The following is a 19,924-nucleotide window of genomic DNA, read 5'->3' as shown; positions in this document are numbered from 1 at the left end:
GAGCACAGTGTGTAGTGTATAGTGTAGTGTATAGTGTAGTGTATAGTAGTGTAGTGTATAGTAGTGTAGTGTATAGTAGTGTAGTGTATAGTAGTGTAGTGTATAGTAGTGTAGTGTATAGTAGTGTAGTGTATGGTAGTGTAGTGTATAGTGTAGTGTATAGTAGTGTAGTTTATAGTGTAGTGTATAGTAGTGTAGTGTATAGTGTAGTGTATAGTAGTGTAGTGTATAGTGTAGTGTAGTGGTGTAGTAGTGTAGTGTATAGTAGTGTAGCGTATAGTAGTCTAGCGTATAGTAGTGTAGCGTATAGTGTAGTGTATAGTAGTGTAGTGTATAGTGTAGTGTATAGTAGTGTAGTGTATAGTAGTGTAGTGTATAGTAACATATAGTAGTGTATCGTAATGCAGTGTATAGTGTAGTGTAATTAATCCATAGAGCCCAATGTGTTCGCTTACCAACCATTCCCCTGTTTTATTGTTTTACATTTTTATTGTTTTATTATTTCCCTTCTACGTGACTTTACCGAAACAACCAAGAATATCATTCCCCTGTTAACGACGAGCTGTTATAGGTACAGTGAATATAAAGTGTTGCACTGATTAACCGTGTTTTAGTATGCTTATATGTTGTTAGTATCTTTACGCATTCATATGCCTTGTTTAAATCTTAGAAAGTCAATTGTTTGGGTGAGAAGCGGTAACTTTCGATGCTATTGGAACTGATTAAGCTTAACGACCAATGGCCATCTTCAAGGAGGGTTCTACCGTGTATACAAATGCACGTAACACAGACTACAAAGACAAAGATCCCCCGTGTAGCCTCAACAAGACTGCTGGGGCAAGTGCTGCTCGCGAGCGCCTGTGAAGGCCGGGACGCCACACGAGGGGGTGGCGTGGCAAGGACCACGCCAGGCCGCCTTTGTCTCCCCAAAGATGTTTTTATTTCGCATCAAGTGTTAAGGAGTCGACCCAGGGGAGGCCCATGACCGGTTCAGATGATCGTGGTGGCCATGAGTGGGAAATAGAACTCGAGTCGTTGCACAGTGCGCTAACCGCTGCGCCACCGCTCCCCACCACACGAACTCACAGACTCGCCACTGACGTTCACCATCCCCGTAAACCGCTGCGCTAACCGCTGCGCCACCGAACGAGCACGGTCGGCTACGTACGGTGTGAAAGAAGTTCAACACACACGCACGCGCACACACGCACGATAAGTGCCACCGTGCCCCCAGCCCTCCCTCCCTCCTGCACGCACACACGCACACACACGCACGCACACGCACAACACGCACACACGCACACACGCGCACACACGCACGCACGCGCACGCACGCACACGCACGCACGGACGTGCACACACAGGCACGCACACACACACACACGCACACACGCATGCACATACACACGCACACACATGCCCGCACGCACACACGCGCACACACGCACGCACACGCACGCACACAAGCGCACACATGCACGCACACACACACACATGCACACGCACCCACGGCCGAGATGTTTGCGGCACCGCAGCGCTGCCAGCACTGGCGCCGTTATCTCGGTGACATTAACGAGCTGCGGGCGGTGCCACCCCGGTTCACTTCGGCCGCTGCGTCGATAGCGGCGTGGGCAGAGGTAGCGCTGCTGTTGTTGTTGTTGTTTCTCCGCCGAGCCCAGGACACCCACGCTCGCAAAACAAACACAGCAGCAGCCTTCACACTTCTCATCGCATCGCAGAGTTCACCTGCACTCCCATTTGTTTTGTTATTGGGACTTTTGGCCCAATGTCCCCAATGGCCCCAATATCCCAATGCCCCCAATGGTCCCAGGAAGACCAACCCCACCTCTGTAGTCCGGTATCCGTCCCGTATCTGTCTGTCCACAAAAAACCAAACCCCAAGTACGTTCCTTTGTGTTTTTACAGCCTTCTTGGGAGTGCGATATTTCCAGCAGCACTGGATCGACTCGCACAGAGACCCACAAACTCACACAGAGATTCATAGAATCACATAGGGACCCACATACACAGATTCATAGACTCACACAGAGACCCATACATCCACCCTATCAGCCTCCCACCATCCGATGTCACAATTTCCATCATCATCACATGATGGTGATGGAATAAAGTCGTTAAAACCTTAGTTTTTTCAGCCATGCATGTGCCACCGACTAATGCTCAACAATTACACAATCGGCTTTCATCGAATTTCGTTCATCGTCAATTCAAGCCACGTCCCTGATGTAACCACGTGGTTGATCATCTCACCCCGGCGACACCGCGTGGGTCATCGCTGCCGCACGAGAGGGCCGGCCACGGGAGCTCCCCTGACCGTAGAGGAGGAGGAGGGGGAGGATGGGGGGGGGGAGAGGAGGGGGGTAAGAGGGAGGGAGGAAGAAGAGGAGGAGGGAGGGAGGAGGGGGGGAGAGAGGAGGATGGAGGAAGAGGGTGGAGGCAGGATGGAGGAGGACTCATGTCTCTTAGCTAGAGGCCAATGCGGTGGAAATTCCACATTCCCACACCAGAAGCCAATTTGTACAAGGGACGAATGGAGGAGTTTATGATGATGCTGCTGCTGATACTGCTGTTGCCACTGATGATTACGTTAATGATGAAGCTAAAGGCTGTTATGCCACCACTGCTGCAAATGACACTGACGTACGCACGTGTGTTGATCCTTCTTCGCACCGTACGTAGGCAACCGCGTGTATCGGGGGTGCGGGGGAAGGACAACAAACTAAACACGAAAAGCGGTTCCGATGAAACCGATGCTGCTGGTGATGAAGGATCTGCTGATGATGTCAATGATGACGCTGATGCTGCTGCTCATGATGATGCTGCTGCTCATGCTGTTGTTATTCCTATTGCTGTTCATGATGCCAATGACGACGACGACACTTCAGTCACTGGAATGACAAGTTAAATAAGATCGTCCTTGCCTTCTCAACTCAAGAGCCGCTGAATATTCACCGTAACCCTAGCCCACCCACACAGACACAGAAGTGCTGATCATGATCAGCACCTCAAATCGGTACGGTACACGAGGGGGTGGGTGGATGGGTGGCCAGCAACGCTGATACTGACACACGGCACCAGGTACTCGTTTTAAGGCTAAGTCGATCTAGGAGAGGCCCGGGACCAGTTCAAATTTTCACTACTGTTATCGGTCGTGAGCGGGAATCGAAACTCGGGTCGTCGGGTTCGTATCGCAGTGCGCTAACCGCTGCCCCACCGCTCCCCACACACAGACACACTCATAAACACACACAGACAGAACTTCCTTCCTGTAACGACTGTAGGAGCTTCCGCACATCTGCACATTGCAACTTGCAGCCACAGAGAGACAGACGCACACACACGCACATGTACGTACAGACCCACACACACAAAAGACAAAGACCCCCCCCCCCCCGTATAGCCTTAACAGACTGTTGGGGCAAGTGCTGTTAGCGAGCGCCTATGGAGGCCGGCACGGCACACGAGGCGGTGGGTGGCCAGCTACACGCCCTGCCGCCTTTGTCTCCCCAGTGGCGATGTTTACACACCGCACCAGGTACTTAGCTGAGAACGAGTCGACCGATTCAGATAATCGTCACCGGTGGTGGCCGCGAGCGGGAATCCAACTCGGGTCACCGGGTTCGTAGCGTGGCGCGCTGACCGCCACGCCAACGCACCCCACATAGACACACACACCCACACGCGTACACACACACACGCGTACACACACACACATACACGCGTACACACACACACACACGCGTACACACACACACCACACACACACGCGCGCGGGAGACGCTGCCTCTGCGACCGCGAGCACCGCGCTGGACCCGCGATCCGCAGGTTGCCGGTTCGACTCCCGATCAGCAGCGGCTGCCGCCTCCCGTGTCGAGCGCGGGTGGTGGGGTTCATGTGGGGTTCACCACCACAGGTCGACGGTCGGGCGGGTCGCGTGTGGCGGGGCACGGCATGGGCCATCTCACCTCCCGCGGGGCACGGCGTGGGAGTGTGAACACTCTCTAGAGGGACACGGCGTGGGAGTGTGAACACTCTCTAGAGGGACACGGCGTGGGAGTGTGAACACCCTCCAGAGGGACACGGCGTGGGAGTGTGAACACCCTCCAGAGAGACACGGCGTGGGAGTGTGAACACTCTCTAGAGGGACACGGCGTGGGAGTGTGAACACCCTCCAGAGGGACACGGCGTGGGAGTGTGAACACTCTCTAGAGGGACACGGCGTGGGAGTGTGAACACCCTCCAGAGAGACACGGCGTGGGAGTGTGAACACTCTCTAGAGGGACACGGCGTGGGAGTGTGAACACCCTCCAGAGGGACACGGCGTGGGAGTGTGAACACCCTCCAGAGAGACACGGCGTGGGAGTGTGAACACCCTCCAGAGAGACACGGCGTGGGAGTGTGAACACTCTCTAGAGGGACACGGCGTGGGAGTGTGAACACCCTCCAGAGGGACACGGCGTGGGAGTGTGAACACCCTCCAGAGGGACACGGCGTGGGAGTGTGAACACTCTCTAGAGGGACACGGCGTGGGAGTGTGAACACCCTCCAGAGAGACACGGCGTGGGAGTGTGAACACTCTCTAGAGGGACACGGCGTGGGAGTGTGAACACTCTCTAGAGGGACACGGCGTGGGAGTGTGAACACCCTCCAGAGGGACACGGCGTGGGAGTGTGAACACTCTCTAGAGGGACACGGCGTGGGAGTGTGAACACCCTCCAGAGGGACACGGCGTGGGAGTGTGAACACCCTCCAGAGGGACACGGCGTGGGAGTGTGAACACCCTCCAGAGGGACACGGCGTGGGAGTGTGAACACTCTCTAGAGGGACACGGCGTGGGAGTGTGAACACCCTCCAGAGGGACACGGCGTGGGAGTGTGAACACCCTCCAGAGGGACACGGCGTGGGAGTGTGAACACCCTCCAGAGGGACACGGCGTGGGAGTGTGAACACCCTCCAGAGGGGGCTCCAGAGAGCGACCTACAGTGGAGGCCCCTTCTGGCAGCGGTGCCGTGAGCGAGCACTTGCAGGGCTGCGCCTGCGACCCCTTTTGACGCCCGCACGTGTCCGTGCGGTCCCTTCCACTTACGAACGCGGTTTGTTCCTCGTAATAGTCGCGGCACAATTCGCCCGGTGATGCTGGTGGTTGCAATCACCCGTAAAACGTCACCAGCTACTCACGTTGTAAATGTTGTGGTTAGTGCTGAGCTAGTATAATACACCATACACTACACTACTATACACTACACTAATATACACTACACTAATATACACTACACTACTATACACTATACACTACTATACACTACACTACTATACACTACACTACTATACACAACACTACACACTACACTACTATACACAACACTACACACTACACTACTATACACTACTATACACTACACTACTATACACTACACTATACACTACTATAAACTACACTACTTTACACTACAATATACACTACACTATAATTGTAAATGTTAGTGCTGAACGAGTAACTAATTGTGCACGTTCTGTTTACGTGACCACCCCTTGCTGACTGGCTGTGTCGGGTGGTGGTGGGTTCACGACACATTTGTTACGGTTCAACAATAAAGGGAAGCCTTGTTAAACTCCCAAGTATAAACATTGTACGTTTGCAATCCTGTAATAAATACTGCATAGTAAAACATTAAATAAAGTAACATAAATAGAAAACATAAAATAACATAAATAGAAAACAAAATAACATAAATTGCCCTGATGCTGGCTCGCTTGTTGTAAGGGGCTCAATGAGTCACCAACAACTACACACACGGGGGCACGCGCGAGTGGTGTTAGTGAGTGTGGGTGGTGTTAGTGAGTGTGGGTGGTGTTAGTGAGTGTGGGTGGTGTTAGTGAGTGTGGGTGGTGTTAGTGAGTGAGGGTGGTGTTAGTGAGTGAGGGTGGTGTTAGTGAGTGTGGGTGGTGTTAGTGAGTGTGGGTGGTGTTAGTGAGAGTGGGTGGTGTTAGTGAGTGTGGGTGGTGTTAGTGAGTGAGGGTGGTGTTAGTGAGTGAGGGTGGTGTTAGTGAGTGTGGGTGGTGTTAGTGAGAGTGGGTGGTGTTAGTGAGTGAGGGTGGTGTTAGTGAGTGAGGGTGGTGTTAGTAAGTGAGAGTGGTGTTAGTGAGTGAGGGTGGTGTTAGTGAGTGTGGGTGGTGTTAGTGAGTGAGGGTGGTGTTAGTGAGTGAGGGTGGTGTTAGTGAGTGTGGGTGGTGTTAGTGAGTGAGGGTGGTGTTAGTGAGTGAGGGTGGTGTTAGTGAGTGAGGGTGGTGTTAGTGAGTGTGGGTGGTGTTAGTGAGTGAGGGTGGTGTTAGTGAGTGTGGGTGGTGTTAGTGAGTGAGGGTGGTGTTAGTGAGTGAGGGTGGTGTTAGTGAGTGAGGGTGGTGTTAGTGAGTGAGGGTGGTGTTAGTGAGTGAGGGTGGTGTTAGTGAGTGTGGGTGGTGTTAGTGAGTGAGGGTGGTGTTAGTGAGTGTGGGTGGTGTTAGTGAGTGAGGGTGGTGTTAGTGAGTGAGGGTGGTGTTAGTGAGTGTGGGTGGTGTTAGTGAGTGAGGGTGGTGTTAGTGAGTGTGGGTGGTGTTAGTGAGTGAGGGTGGTGTTAGTGAGTGAGGGTGGTGTTAGTGAGTGAGGGTGGTGTTAGTGAGTGAGGGTGGTGTTAGTGAGTGAGGGTGGTGTTAGTGAGTGTGGGTGGTGTTAGTGAGTGAGGGTGGTGTTAGTAAGTGAGGGTGGTGTTAGTGAGTGAGGGTGGTGTTAGTGAGTGAGGGTGGTGTTAGTGAGTGTGGGTGGTGTTAGTGAGTGTGGGTGGTGTTAGTGAGTGAGGGTGGTGTTAGTGAGTGAGGGTGGTGTTAGTGAGTGAGGGTGGTGTTAGTGAGTGAGGGTGGTGTTAGTGAGTGAGGGTGGTGTTAGTGAGTGAGGGTGGTGTTAGTGAGTGAGGGTGGTGTTAGTGAGTGTGGGTGGTGTTAGTGAGTGAGGGTGGTGTTAGTGAGTGAGGGTGGTGTTAGTGAGTGAGGGTGGTGTTAGTGAGTGAGGGTGGTGTTAGTGAGTGAGGGTGGTGTTAGTGAGTGAGGGTGGTGTTAGTGAGTGAGGGTGGTGTTAGTGAGTGAGGGTGGTGTTAGTGAGAGTGGGTGGTGTTAGTGAGGGTGGTGTTAGTGAGTGAGGGTGGTGTTAGTGAGTGAGGGTGGTGTTAGTGAGTGTGGGTGGTGTTAGTGAGTGTGGGTGGTGTTAGTGAGTGAGGGTGGTGTTAGTGAGTGTGGGTGGTGTTAGTGAGTGAGGGTGGTGTTAGTGAGTGAGGGTGGTGTTAGTGAGTGTGGGTGGTGTTAGTGAGTGTGGGTGGTGTTAGTGAGTGTGGGTGGTGTTAGTGAGTGAGGGTGGTGTTAGTGAGTGAGGGTGGTGTTAGTGAGTGAGGGTGGTGTTAGTAAGAGTGGGTGGTGTTAGTGAGTGTGGGTGGTGTTAGTGAGTGAGGGTGGTGTTAGTGAGTGTGGGTGGTGTTAGTGAGTGTGGGTGGTGTTAGTGAGGGTGGTGTTAGTGAGTGAGGGTGGTGTTAGTGAGTGAGGGTGGTGTTAGTGAGTGAGGGTGGTGTTAGTGAGTGTGGGTGGTGTTAGTGAGTGAGGGTGGTGTTAGTGAGTGAGGGTGGTGTTAGTGAGTGAGGGTGGTGTTAGTGAGTGTGGGTGGTGTTAGTGAGTGTGGGTGGTGTTAGTGAGTGAGGGTGGTGTTAGTGAGTGTGGGTGGTGTTAGTGAGTGAGGGTGGTGTTAGTGAGTGTGGGTGGTGTTAGTGAGTGTGGGTGGTGTTAGTGAGTGTGGGTGGTGTTAGTGAGAGTGGGTGGTGTTAGTGAGTGTGGGTGGTGTTAGTGAGTGAGGGTGGTGTTAGTGAGTGAGGGTGGTGTTAGTGAGTGTGGGTGGTGTTAGTGAGTGTGGGTGGTGTTAGTGAGAGTGGGTGGTGTTAGTGAGTGTGGGTGGTGTTAGTGAGTGAGGGTGGTGTTAGTGAGTGTGGGTGGTGTTAGTGAGTGTGGGTGGTGTTAGTGAGAGTGGGTGGTGTTAGTGAGGGTGGTGTTAGTGAGAGTGGGTGGTGTTAGTGAGTGAGGGTGGTGTTAGTGAGTGAGGGTGGTGTTAGTGAGTGAGGGTGGTGTTAGTGAGTGTGGGTGGTGTTAGTGAGTGTGGGTGGTGTTAGTGAGAGTGGGTGGTGTTAGTGAGAGTGGGTGGTGTTAGTGAGTGTGGGTGGTGTTAGTGAGTGAGGGTGGTGTTAGTGAGTGAGGGTGGTGTTAGTGAGTGAGGGTGGTGTTAGTGAGTGAGGGTGGTGTTAGTGAGTGTGGGTGGTGTTAGTGAGTGTGGGTGGTGTTAGTGAGAGTGGGTGGTGTTAGTGAGGGTGGTGTTAGTGAGTGAGGGTGGTGTTAGTGAGTGAGGGTGGTGTTAGTGAGTGAGGGTGGTGTTAGTGAGTGAGGGTGGTGTTAGTGAGTGAGGGTGGTGTTAGTGAGAGTGGGTGGTGTTAGTGAGGGTGGTGTTAGTGAGTGAGGGTGGTGTTAGTGAGTGAGGGTGGTGTTAGTGAGTGTGGGTGGTGTTAGTGAGTGTGGGTGGTGTTAGTGAGTGTGGGTGGTGTTAGTGAGTGAGGGTGGTGTTAGTAAGTGTGGGTGGTGTTAGTGAGTGTGGGTGGTGTTAGTGAGTGTGGGTGGTGTTAGTGAGTGAGGGTGGTGTTAGTGAGTGAGGGTGGTGTTAGTAAGTGAGGGTGGTGTTAGTGAGTGAGGGTGGTGTTAGTGAGTGTGGGTGGTGTTAGTGAGTGTGGGTGGTGTTAGTGAGTGAGGGTGGTGTTAGTAAGTGTGGGTGGTGTTAGTGAGTGAGGGTGGTGTTAGTGAGTGTGGGTGGTGTTAGTGAGTGAGGGTGGTGTTAGTGAGTGAGGGTGGTGTTAGTAAGTGAGGGTGGTGTTAGTGAGTGAGGGTGGTGTTAGTGAGTGAGGGTGGTGTTAGTGAGTGTGGGTGGTGTTAGTGAGTGAGGGTGGTGTTAGTGAGTGTGAGTGGTGTTAGTGAGTGTGGGTGGTGTTAGTGAGTGAGGGTGGTGTTAGTGAGTGAGGGTGGTGTTAGTGAGTGTGGGTGGTGTTAGTAAGTGAGGGTGGTGTTAGTGAGAGTGGGTGGTGTTAGTAAGTGAGGGTGGTGTTCCTAAGTGAGGGTGTTCGTGAGTCGAGGACTGCCAGTAACATCAGCATCATCAGCCATGATCAATCCACTGCTGGATGAAGGTCTCCCAAAAGCCTTCAACGATTTGAATAACAATCCGCCCGGCACGTGCGTGCCCGCGGACTGATTTCGTCGCTCCGTCTCCCCCCTGGGCGGACGTCCTCTGGGACGCGCTCCCTGCGGCCGGGCTGCCGCTCCGTGACCGTTCGTGTCCACGGTCGGTCGCCGTCGTCCCCCTCCTCGGCGTGACGCGTCCTGCACAAGCCTCATCCGCTTCTCTCAACAGCGATGCGGATGACGACGATGACGACGGTGACGACGTCATTATCAACTTGCGTGCGTTCTCTAATCCACGCGCTTCCTCTCTCTCTCTCAGTGTAATTCCAAGAAACACGCCGAGATGCACAGCAACACAAAGACCCCCACGTATCGCCTCCACAAGACTGCAGGGGCCAGTGCTGCTGGCAGCAGACGACTTGACGCACGGCACTCTGCCGAGTCGACGTAGGGGAGGCCCAGAACCGGCTCAAGTTCAATACTCTGGTCGCCGGGTTCGTGGGGTTTGTTAACCACCCCCCTAGTTCCCTACAACACGCACATGCAGACACACAAAGACAAAGATCCCCCGTCTAGCCTTAACAGGCTGCTGGGGCAAGTGCTTTTAGCGAAGGCCGGCACGGCACACGAAGGGGGTGATGTGGCGAGCACCACGCCAGGCCACTTGTGTCTGGCGAGTCGACACGTGGACACGCCGCACCAGGTCCCACACAGGGGAGGCCCCGGGCCGGCTCAGATGATCATCACATCCGGGGTGGCCGGGTTCGTTATCGATACGCCACCGTTCCCCAAACACACACACAGCCTCACATACACAAATACACACACACACAGCCTCACATACACAAATACACACACACACAGTCTCACATACACACACACACAGTCTCACATACACAAATACACACACAGTCTCATACACAAATACTCACATACACACACACACAGTCTCACATACACAGATACACACACACACACAGTCTCACATACACAAAAGGCACAAACGTGGTAAGGGCATTCAGCCTTTGTGCATTGTGCAGAAAAACATCAGCAGTGCCTGGAGAAATGCATCATGGTCGTCTTGCGGAAGGTCACCATGAGAATGAATTTGAGTCAAATGCGACCGACCGGCAGGTTACTTATTTTCATGGTGACCCGGGACAAAATATTCGAGGGGAAAAATACAAATAAAATAACGAAGATGTCATTATTTCAATTCCCGTGCACGTACGAAGGGAATATGAATGATTATTAATTTCTCGACATTCCTGAGAATGTACCGGCTGGACAGACGGACGGACCGAATAATTCTGCCTCTGATTAAAACAACGACGCTTGAAGAGCATTCAACGGAACATCGGGGCAAAAACGTTCCCCGGTATACCCAAAAGGCCCAGCCTGGACCTGCGCTCGGGGTTTGGGGGTCAGCGGGGGGCGCCGAGTGCCGCGGTCCTCCCCCCGGGGCGCCCCTTGCTGGCAGCTCGTCCAGGGCTGCCCCCGAAGCAACCGCTGACAGCTCTCGCATTGAAGGCCGTGCCCTGTGCTTTCCACGCAACGCGTTGCTTGCGTTGTTTGAAACGCGTAGATTTACAACCTGCACGATTGTTCTGCGGTGTTTCTCGTCGCTTACAGATCCCGCACACGAAGACAAAGATCCTCCCCCCCCCCGTGCAGCCTGTCACAGACTGCTGGGGCGAGCGCCGTTAAGCGAGTAGCAGCACCCGTGAAGGCCGGCACTGTGGCACACGAGGGGGTGGGTGGCCAGCACCACGCCCGGCCGCCTTTGTCTCCCGAGTGGCGATGTTTACAAAATGGCGCCAGGCACTCATTTCAGGCCGAGTCGACCTAGGAGAGGCCCAGGGCCGGTTCAGATCATCATCGCTGGTTTTCACCGTGAGCGGGAATCGACCCCGGGTCGCCGGGTTCGTAGCGCGCTAACCACTACACCAGAACAACAACACGGCGCTTGTGCCAGGCTACGTGTACGTAGCACCACACACAGACACTCACACGCACGCAGATTCACGCACGCGTAAACACGCACACGGAAACTTACAATGGCACACATACACCCACACACGCGCCCAGTTCTGCTGATGTCATCACACCTCATCATTCTCATCCTCGCTTCTGCCAGATCCATCCCGTAGTCGTCACAAAGCCACCACCCAACTTCCAAGAAGCACTCAGCAGCACGACCACCATCCACCACGGCCTGGCTTTAGGTCTTCTCTTCCTTTTAGTCGCCAAACTCTGGGCGCCACTCCATTGCCCATATCGGTCACCTGCCCTCCTCCTCCACCCTGCACACCACTCGTCCCACCCATCACCACCTCCTCCTCCACCCTGCACACCACTCGTCCCACCCATCACAACCTCCTCCTGTACCCTGCACCCTGCACACCACTCGTCCCACCCATCACCACCTCCTCCTGCACCCTGCACACCACTCGTCCCACCCATCACTACCTCCTCCTCCACCCTGCACACCACTCGTCCCACCCATCACTACCTCCTCCTCCACCCTGCACACCACTCGTCCCACCCATCACAACCTCCTCCTCCACCCTGCACACCACTCGTCCCACCCATCACTACCTCCTCATTGTAATCACAAATCCACAGCCATTCCCTAATCGATGCCATTCGAAGCTGCTTGCCCGATGCATCCATCCTCTGCATGCACCTGCACTCAAACGGCCAGCAGCTTCACGGAAGGTTCATTGTCGTGCACGTGATGTATGTGCACACATCGTAAGGAAGTACAAATTAAAATGAACCGGCACCAAAATGAAGAGGCACAGGAGTGCAAGTCGTTAGACGGGACTCGCGCACCTCCGATTAGCACGGCTGGCTACGTACGGTGCGAAAGAAGTTCAACATCCACACACAGACTCACATAGTCACTCACCCACTCACATAATAACTCACCCACTCACACAGTCACTCACACACTCACATAGTCACTCACCCACTCACACGGTCACTCACCCACTCACACAGTCATTCACCCACTCTCATAGTCACTCACTTACCCACACAGTCACTCACCCACTCACACAGTCACTCACCCACTCACACAGTCACTCACCCACTCACACAGTCACTCACTCACTCACACAGTCACTCACCCACTCACACAGCCACTCACCCACTCACATAGTCACTCACCCACTCACACAGTCACTCACTCACCCACTCACACAGTCACTCACCCACTCACACAGTCACTCACCCACAGTCACTCACCCACTCACACAGCCACTCACTCACCCACTCACACAACCACTCACCCACTCACACAGTCACTTACCCACTTACACAGTCACTCACCCAGTCACACAGCCACTCACCCACTCACACACTCACCCATACACATAGTCACTCATCGACACACTCCACCCATCCTTCGATTATCACGTTTGGCTACATACGGTGCGAAAGAAGTTCAACATACGTACGTACACACGTACATACGTACGTACACACGTACATACGTACATACTGAATAGCAGCATTCAGTGGGAATGTGGCAAAGAAAAGGCGAAGGTCTTCACTGCACCACCTTTGCTCTCACGACACGGCAGAGCGGCCGAAGCGACACGCAAACCAGCGCTGCGGAAGGTAGGGGGGGGCGGTGTCCGCACTCGGAGTCGGGGCCGGGAGGGGAAGACGCGGAGCGCGGCGCTTGCGGGCAGCTCGGCAGACGCACGTGGGACAAAGAGCGCGGGGAAGGGGGGGGGATGGGAGCGGGGGGGGGAAACGAGCTCGTGGGCGGTGAGCCGGACGGGACGACTCGGGGGAGGGGAGGCCTTCGTCCGGAGGTGGACGGATGATCGTGGCTCACGGCGACGTTGTTGGGGGGGGGGGGAAGAACCGACAGCTCCGTATCGCGAAACGGCGAAAGCGAATCGCAAGCAGCGCGCTCTGCACACGCGAACCCGCACGCGTTCCAGGGCACGCGGAAGGAGATCCGCGGCTCGCGTCTCGAGAAGGAGCGCGGCGCGGGCGCCCGGGGCGGGTGGCGCTCCAAGGAACCCGCGCGGCGATTTCCCGCTCGGCCACCGACACGGCTCTGTTTTCCAACGCGCCCGGAGAGCAGGAGGCAAAAACAACAAAACATTGAATGGTGAAGAAGCACTCGGAGAGCAACCACCTCACTGCCATCTGCGAGTCGCAAAGCGATAAACGTTTGAGCGAACAAAGCGCGGGGTGCTATGCAGGGGGCTGATCCAAAACAATGTGAACGCTTCCGAGAATTAGCAACAGCACCGCAAGCAACGTGCCTCCGGGCTCTGGAGACCACCTGGAGAAGATTCCAGCCACGCGTTGACAACGATGGCGAACGAGCGGAGACTCTTGGACTTTCTGAAGCTCTTAACATCCACTTGTTATCGTGCCACAGTGCACTGTCCGTTCTTTCTCCATTAAAAACGATAGTCCCATGTAAGTGTTCACATTTTTCAAGCACCCTCTGTGGGCGTGCGGATCGAGCAAGAGCCAAGGGGTGGCGCGGGCGGTCGCGAAGCCGCCGAGAGACGCGTCTGCCGCAGAGCAGAGGGGGGGCGCAGTGCCCGTGGTGGTGGCGGTGCCCGTGGTGGTGCCCGTGGTGGTGGACAACGCGAGGCAGGGGTGGTGGACTACGCGAGGCAGGGGTGGTGGACAACGCGAGGCAGGGGTGGAGCGTGGCGGGGACGGCGGTCAGCCGCCCCCCGTCGCAGCAGCGTCGAGTTCCGTCCCGTAGCCCGTCGTGAACTCGGCTGAACGACGAATCGATTTCAAGTCGAAATTTGAAACGATGCTACTGGCAAATTGCAAAGGCTGCGATTTTTTGCGATTTGAAAAGTCCTATTACTTTGTTATTGGAATTGTTTAATTTTCTTATTATTTTCACTTTATTTAACTTAACAAGTGTTCTATGTTTGATTGTTCTATTTCAATTAAAACATTGTAATAAATACATGTTGGAAGCAATTCATATATTTTAAGTTCTCATCCTTGCATTAGAATATATAGAGCTGTTCATATGTTGATGGTATCAGGTGGTAATGCTCCATCACACGTTTTAAATCTATTACGCAGTGGATATTGAACAGAAGCTTGACTTTAAAAAATGTAATCGCAAATCAAATCGCAATATCTGTCAGAAACATCGCAATTACAGATTTTCTCCAAATCGTCCATCCCTAGCGTGAACGTGGCGACGATCTCCTCCAGCCCGACCGCCACCCCTGTGGGGACCCGCCACGCCGCATCGTCGCGGCCGCCGCGGGCCTCCACACAGACCCCTCCACCTCGTCGCCACTCCACCTCGTCGCCGCGCTCCGCACGCTTCACCCGCGCTTCGTCGCAGGAGCCGCTCGCCCGCTTCCCCCACAATGTTTGCCCGTGGCTACTGGGATGGGGCAAGGCAGTTCTACGTCATTATCCGTGATTGTGTCGTGATTGTTCCGTGATTATCCGTGATTGTTTCGTGGATAACAGGATGTTTGTTGTCCTTCCACGGGACACCACACAGTCACTCACCCACTCACACAGTCACTCACCCACTCACACAGTCACTCACCCACTCACACAGTCACTCACCCACTCACACAGTCACTCACCCACTCACACAGTCACTCACCCACTCACACAGTCACTCACCCACTCACACAGTCACTCACCCACTCACACAGTCACTCACCCACTCACACAGTCACTCACCCACTCACACAGTCACTCACCCACTCACACAGTCACTCACCCACTCACACAGTCACTCACCCACTCACACAGTCACTCACCCACTCACACAGTCACTCACCCACTCACACAGTCACTCACCCACTCACATAGTCACTCACTCACTCACACAGTCACTCACCCACTCGCACAGTCACTCACCCACTCGCACAGTCACTCACCCACTCGCACAGTCACTCACCCACTCACACAGTCACTCACCCACTCACACAGTCACTCACCCACTCACACAGTCACTCACCCACTCACACAGTCACTCACCCACTCACACAGTCACTCACTCACTCACACATTCACTCACCCACTCACACAGTCAGTCACTCACCCACTCACACAGTCACTCACCCACTCACACAGTCACTCACCCACTCACACAGTCACTCACCCACTCACACAGTCACTCACCCACTCACACAGTCACTCACCCACTCACACAGTCACTCACTCACTCACACAGTCACTCACCCACTCACACAGTCACTCACTCACTCACACAGTCACTCACCCACTCACACAGTCACTCACCCACTCACACAGTCACTCACTCACTCACACAGTCACTCACCCACTCACACAGTCACTCACCCACTCACACAGTCACTCACCCACTCACACAGTCACTCACCCACTCACACAGTCACTCACCCACTCACACAGTCACTCACCCACTCACACAGTCACTCACCCACTCACACAGTCACTCACTCACTCACTCACGTCACTCACTCACTCACTCACACATTCACTCACCCACTCACACAGTCACTCACCCACTCACACAGTCACTCACCCACTCACACAGTCACTCACCCACTCACACAGTCACTCACTCACTCACACAGTCACTCACCCACTCACACAGTCACTCACCCACTCACACAGTCACTCACCCACTCACACAGTCACTCACCCACTCACACAGTCACTCACCCACTCACACAGTCACTCACCCACTCACACAGTAACTCACACACTCACACATTCACTCACCCACTCACACAGTCACTCACCCACTCACACATTCACTCACCCACTCACACAGTCACTCACCCACTCACACAGTCACTCACCCACTCACACATTCACTCACCCACTCACACATTCACTCACCCACTCACACAGTCACTCACCCACTCACACAGTCACTCACCCACTCACACATTCACTCACCCACTCACACAGTCACTCACCCACTCACACAGTCACTCACCCACTCACACAGTCACTCACCCACTCACACAGTCACTCACCCACTCACACAGTCACTCACCCACTCACACAGTCACTCACCCACTCACACAGTCACTCACCCACTCACACAGTCACTCACCCACTCACACAGTCACTCACTCACTCACACATTCACTCACCCACTCACACAGTCACTCACACAGTCACTCACCCACTCACACATTCACTCACCCACTCACACAGTCACTCACCAACTCACACAGTCACTCACCCACTCACACAGTCACTCACTCACACATTCACTCACCCACTCACACAGTCACTCACACACTCACACAGTCACTCACCCACTCACATATTCACTCACCCACTCACACAGTCACTCACCCACTCACACAGTCACTCACCCACTCACACAGTCACTCACACACTCACACAGACACTCACCCACTCACATAGTCACTCACCCACACACTCACCCATCCTCCGATTAGCACGGTCGGCTACGTACGGTGCGAAATAAGTTCAACGTACAATCCATACAGTTGAATTGTATATAATAATCATAATGTAAGTTATAACGAGCACAACATTATGCAGACACGTAAGCTAATGCACGTAGATAGTATCTTGACTTCATAGAGCGCCTTAGCTCTAGAAATGAACATTACAATACTTGTACATAGCGACTCTTCTCGACTCATGTACAATGTAACGTTGACTCAGTACACTCAGAGAGATTTAAACACACACGTACTGCACAAGACGGAGGGACTACATGAGGCATACGTTGCAGATTTACATTTGTAAGATATGGCATTTGAAGATCGTTTAGGCCTGTTAGGTTTTATTCTTTGTTTTCATGTTTAAATGTACATTACATTTTAATTGCTTCCATTGTTACGCACCACATTTTACCATTTTAATAGCTTTGGATATTAAACATTGCATTTTTAATGATTACCAGAAATGCCCATTAGTAAAACAAAACCTTTCATGTGAACGTTTTGATACTTTAACAGCCTGGTGTGCACTGTGCAAGTGTGTGTGTTAGTGTTGTGTGTGAGTGTGTGTTAGTGTGTGTGAGTGTTGTGTGTGTGTGAGTGTTTGTTTGTTATTCGTGCTTTCGGAGTCCCTGACCCTCTGCTCATGATCATTAAGGACCTTCATGATGGTGAGCGGGCCCGGGTAAAACTACGTGGACGGGAGTCAAGAGCCTTTCCCTGTACACCTTGGGGTGCGACAGGGATGTCATCTGGCTCCCACATTATTTAACATCTATTTTGACCACGTAGTTCGTGAAGCCTTCAATAGCTGTACCGGGGAAATTTCCATTTGGTACAGATATAATGGGAGGCTGATCGATGCCCGGTTGCGATCAAGGGATGGCTCCCTATTGCTCAAGCACGTTATGGATGCCGATGATTTAGTAATAGCTGCTCATTCAGAGGAGGAGTTGCAGACGCTGCTGCTGAGACTGGAGCGTGCCACTAAGAGGCGGGGCCTTACCATCAGCCCCACCAAAACTAAGCACCTGCCTGGGTATTTTGTACCATCGGACACTCCACCCCCACAACTCCCAATCGGTGATGGGGCAGTTGTGGAGAGAGTGGAGAGTTCCCCATACCTTGGCAGTGTGCTCATGATCGGCTCCAGTTTAACAGCAGAGGTCTCACTCTGAATCAGTCGAGCGGCGTTAACTTTTCATCGGTTGCGTAACGCTGTGTGGAAGCTACCTGGTCTGTCGCTCCGCACGAAGCTTCAGGTCTTCTCGGCCACAGTCATTCCCTCCCTTCTCTATGCTTGCGAAACGTGGACCCCCCTAATGGAGCATCTTCGCCGGTTATCAAACATTTAGGCTGGCCTGCCTACGATCCATCCTGGGTTTAACCAGGCTGGATTGTGTGAGGAGCTCACAAATCCTTGAAAGATCTGGACAAAGTCCCATCGGTGAGCTCCTCCGGCAGACAAGGCTGCGTTGGCTGGGTCATGTAGCCCGCATGCCCAGCCACCGCATGCCTCAACAGCTTTTGTTCGGCCGGATCGAGGGGGCTAAACGAGCGCGGCACGGGCTAGAGAAGAGATGGAGTGATGTGGTACAGGAGGACGTGGAGCTGAGTGGACTTGCCGATGACTGGTACCAGCGGTGTCAAGATCGGCCTCAGTGGAGGAGGCTCGTGAAGGACGCTACTGGGCAGTTGGAGGCAGTCGCCCTCCAACAACAACGGAGGGCGGAGGAGCGACGCTCACAACAACGAGCGGAGCGCCGGGTGTCTAAAGCACAGCAAGTTGACACAGTAGGGGACACATGTGGTGCATCAACCAGTCATCTCAGTCAGTCGACCCGTGGCACCTGGGTCTGCCCCGTGACCTCCTGCCAGCGGGCGTTCGACACTTCACGTGGCCTCAAGGTGCACTTGGCCTGGCACAAGCGTCGTGGTGACGTCACCGCCACTTAGTGGCGAATGGCGGTTGTTGTTGTTATATGTGTGTATATGTGTGTATATATGTGTGTATGTGTGTGTATGTAAACACACGTGTACAAAGTCGTACACGTGTGTTCGTCTTTAGACGCCTATCACGGTTGGCTACGTATGGTGCAAAATAAGTTCAACACACTTACAATGACGTATGCACGTGTACGGTGATATTCGCACACATACATATGTAGATGATTATGCACACATGTTTGATTTGCAGACATCACATCACATTGTTTATATGATTATGTTCGCACATGTAGAGTGTCCATACATGGCACTGTTCGCGCAGCACGCCCGGCCGTCTTTGTCTCTCTCTCAGGGCATTCGACTGGCACAGAGTTGACTCTGTGGGGTGGGCGCCACACGTGTGTGTGTGTACACCCACACACACGCACGTGTGTACTTGTCTGTACGTATGTGTGTACACGTGTGTGTGTACACGTGTGTGTGTACACGTGTGTGTGTACACGTGTGTGTACACACACACGTGTGTACTTGTCTGTACGTGTGTACCTGTCTGTGTACGTGTGTGTGTACACACACACACACGTACACACACATGTAAACACACACACACGTGTACACGCGCGCGTACGCCTGATACACTTCAAGTACGATACAGGAAAAAGCAACTCAACATCACTGCCCTGGAAAGGAAATGTAATCGGCGACGTTTCGGGCAACGACCCTTCTGCGTCAGTATTCAGGACGACGACAAAATAACACGACCCCCACAAGCGACCACACGAAGCGTCTTACTTGTTGTTGTTGTTGTTGGTGGTTGTTGTTGTTGTTGGTGGTTGTTGTTGTTGTTGGCGGCTAAGGCCGTCCCAGGTAAGCGGGGCCGATGCGAGTGCTGCTGCTGCTGATGGAGCGAAGCGAAGTTTGCCAATCACAAACAGCTGCCGCTAAACTCGCTTGTATCCATTGCGGAGTTGCAGGGGGGGAGGGGTGGACGGGGTGGAGTTTGTTGTTGTTGTTGTGGTTGTTGTTGTTGTGACGATGACGACGATGGAGACTTTTTGCCTCTCGCTTGTTTGCCATTCAACAGCGGAGTGAGCGGCGGCGGCGGCGATGATGATGATGTGGGTGGTGGTGGTGGAGACTCGCGGCGGGCCACGTGGTCACGCAAGGGCGGGAAGCTCCTCCCCCTCCTCCTCCCCCCTCCTCCTTCTCCTCCTCCTTCCCCCCCTCCTCCTCCCCCCTCCTCCTCCTCCTCCCCCCTCCTCCTTCTCCTCCTCCTTCCC

General features: G+C 53.5%; 1 protein-coding gene across 1 annotated transcript in view; it reads right to left on the bottom strand.

Annotated features, from left to right (window-relative positions):
* LOC144950335 (uncharacterized) overlaps positions 1-19,461 on the bottom strand; it is a 63,056-nt gene extending 43,595 nt beyond the window's left edge. The window contains exon 1 of the mRNA XM_078880449.1: positions 19,437-19,461. The gene's annotated coding sequence lies outside the window, so the exon portion shown is untranslated. The remainder of the gene's footprint in view (positions 1-19,436) is intronic.
* Positions 19,462-19,924: the final 463 nt, after the last annotated feature.

The sequence above is a fragment of the Lampetra fluviatilis genome, chromosome 57, assembly GCF_964198595.1.
Source record: "Lampetra fluviatilis chromosome 57, kcLamFluv1.1, whole genome shotgun sequence".
Classification (NCBI taxonomy): domain Eukaryota; kingdom Metazoa; phylum Chordata; class Hyperoartia; order Petromyzontiformes; family Petromyzontidae; genus Lampetra; species Lampetra fluviatilis.
The sequence above is the reverse complement of the archived record's forward strand: the minus strand, read 5'-3'. Positions and strand labels throughout refer to the sequence as shown.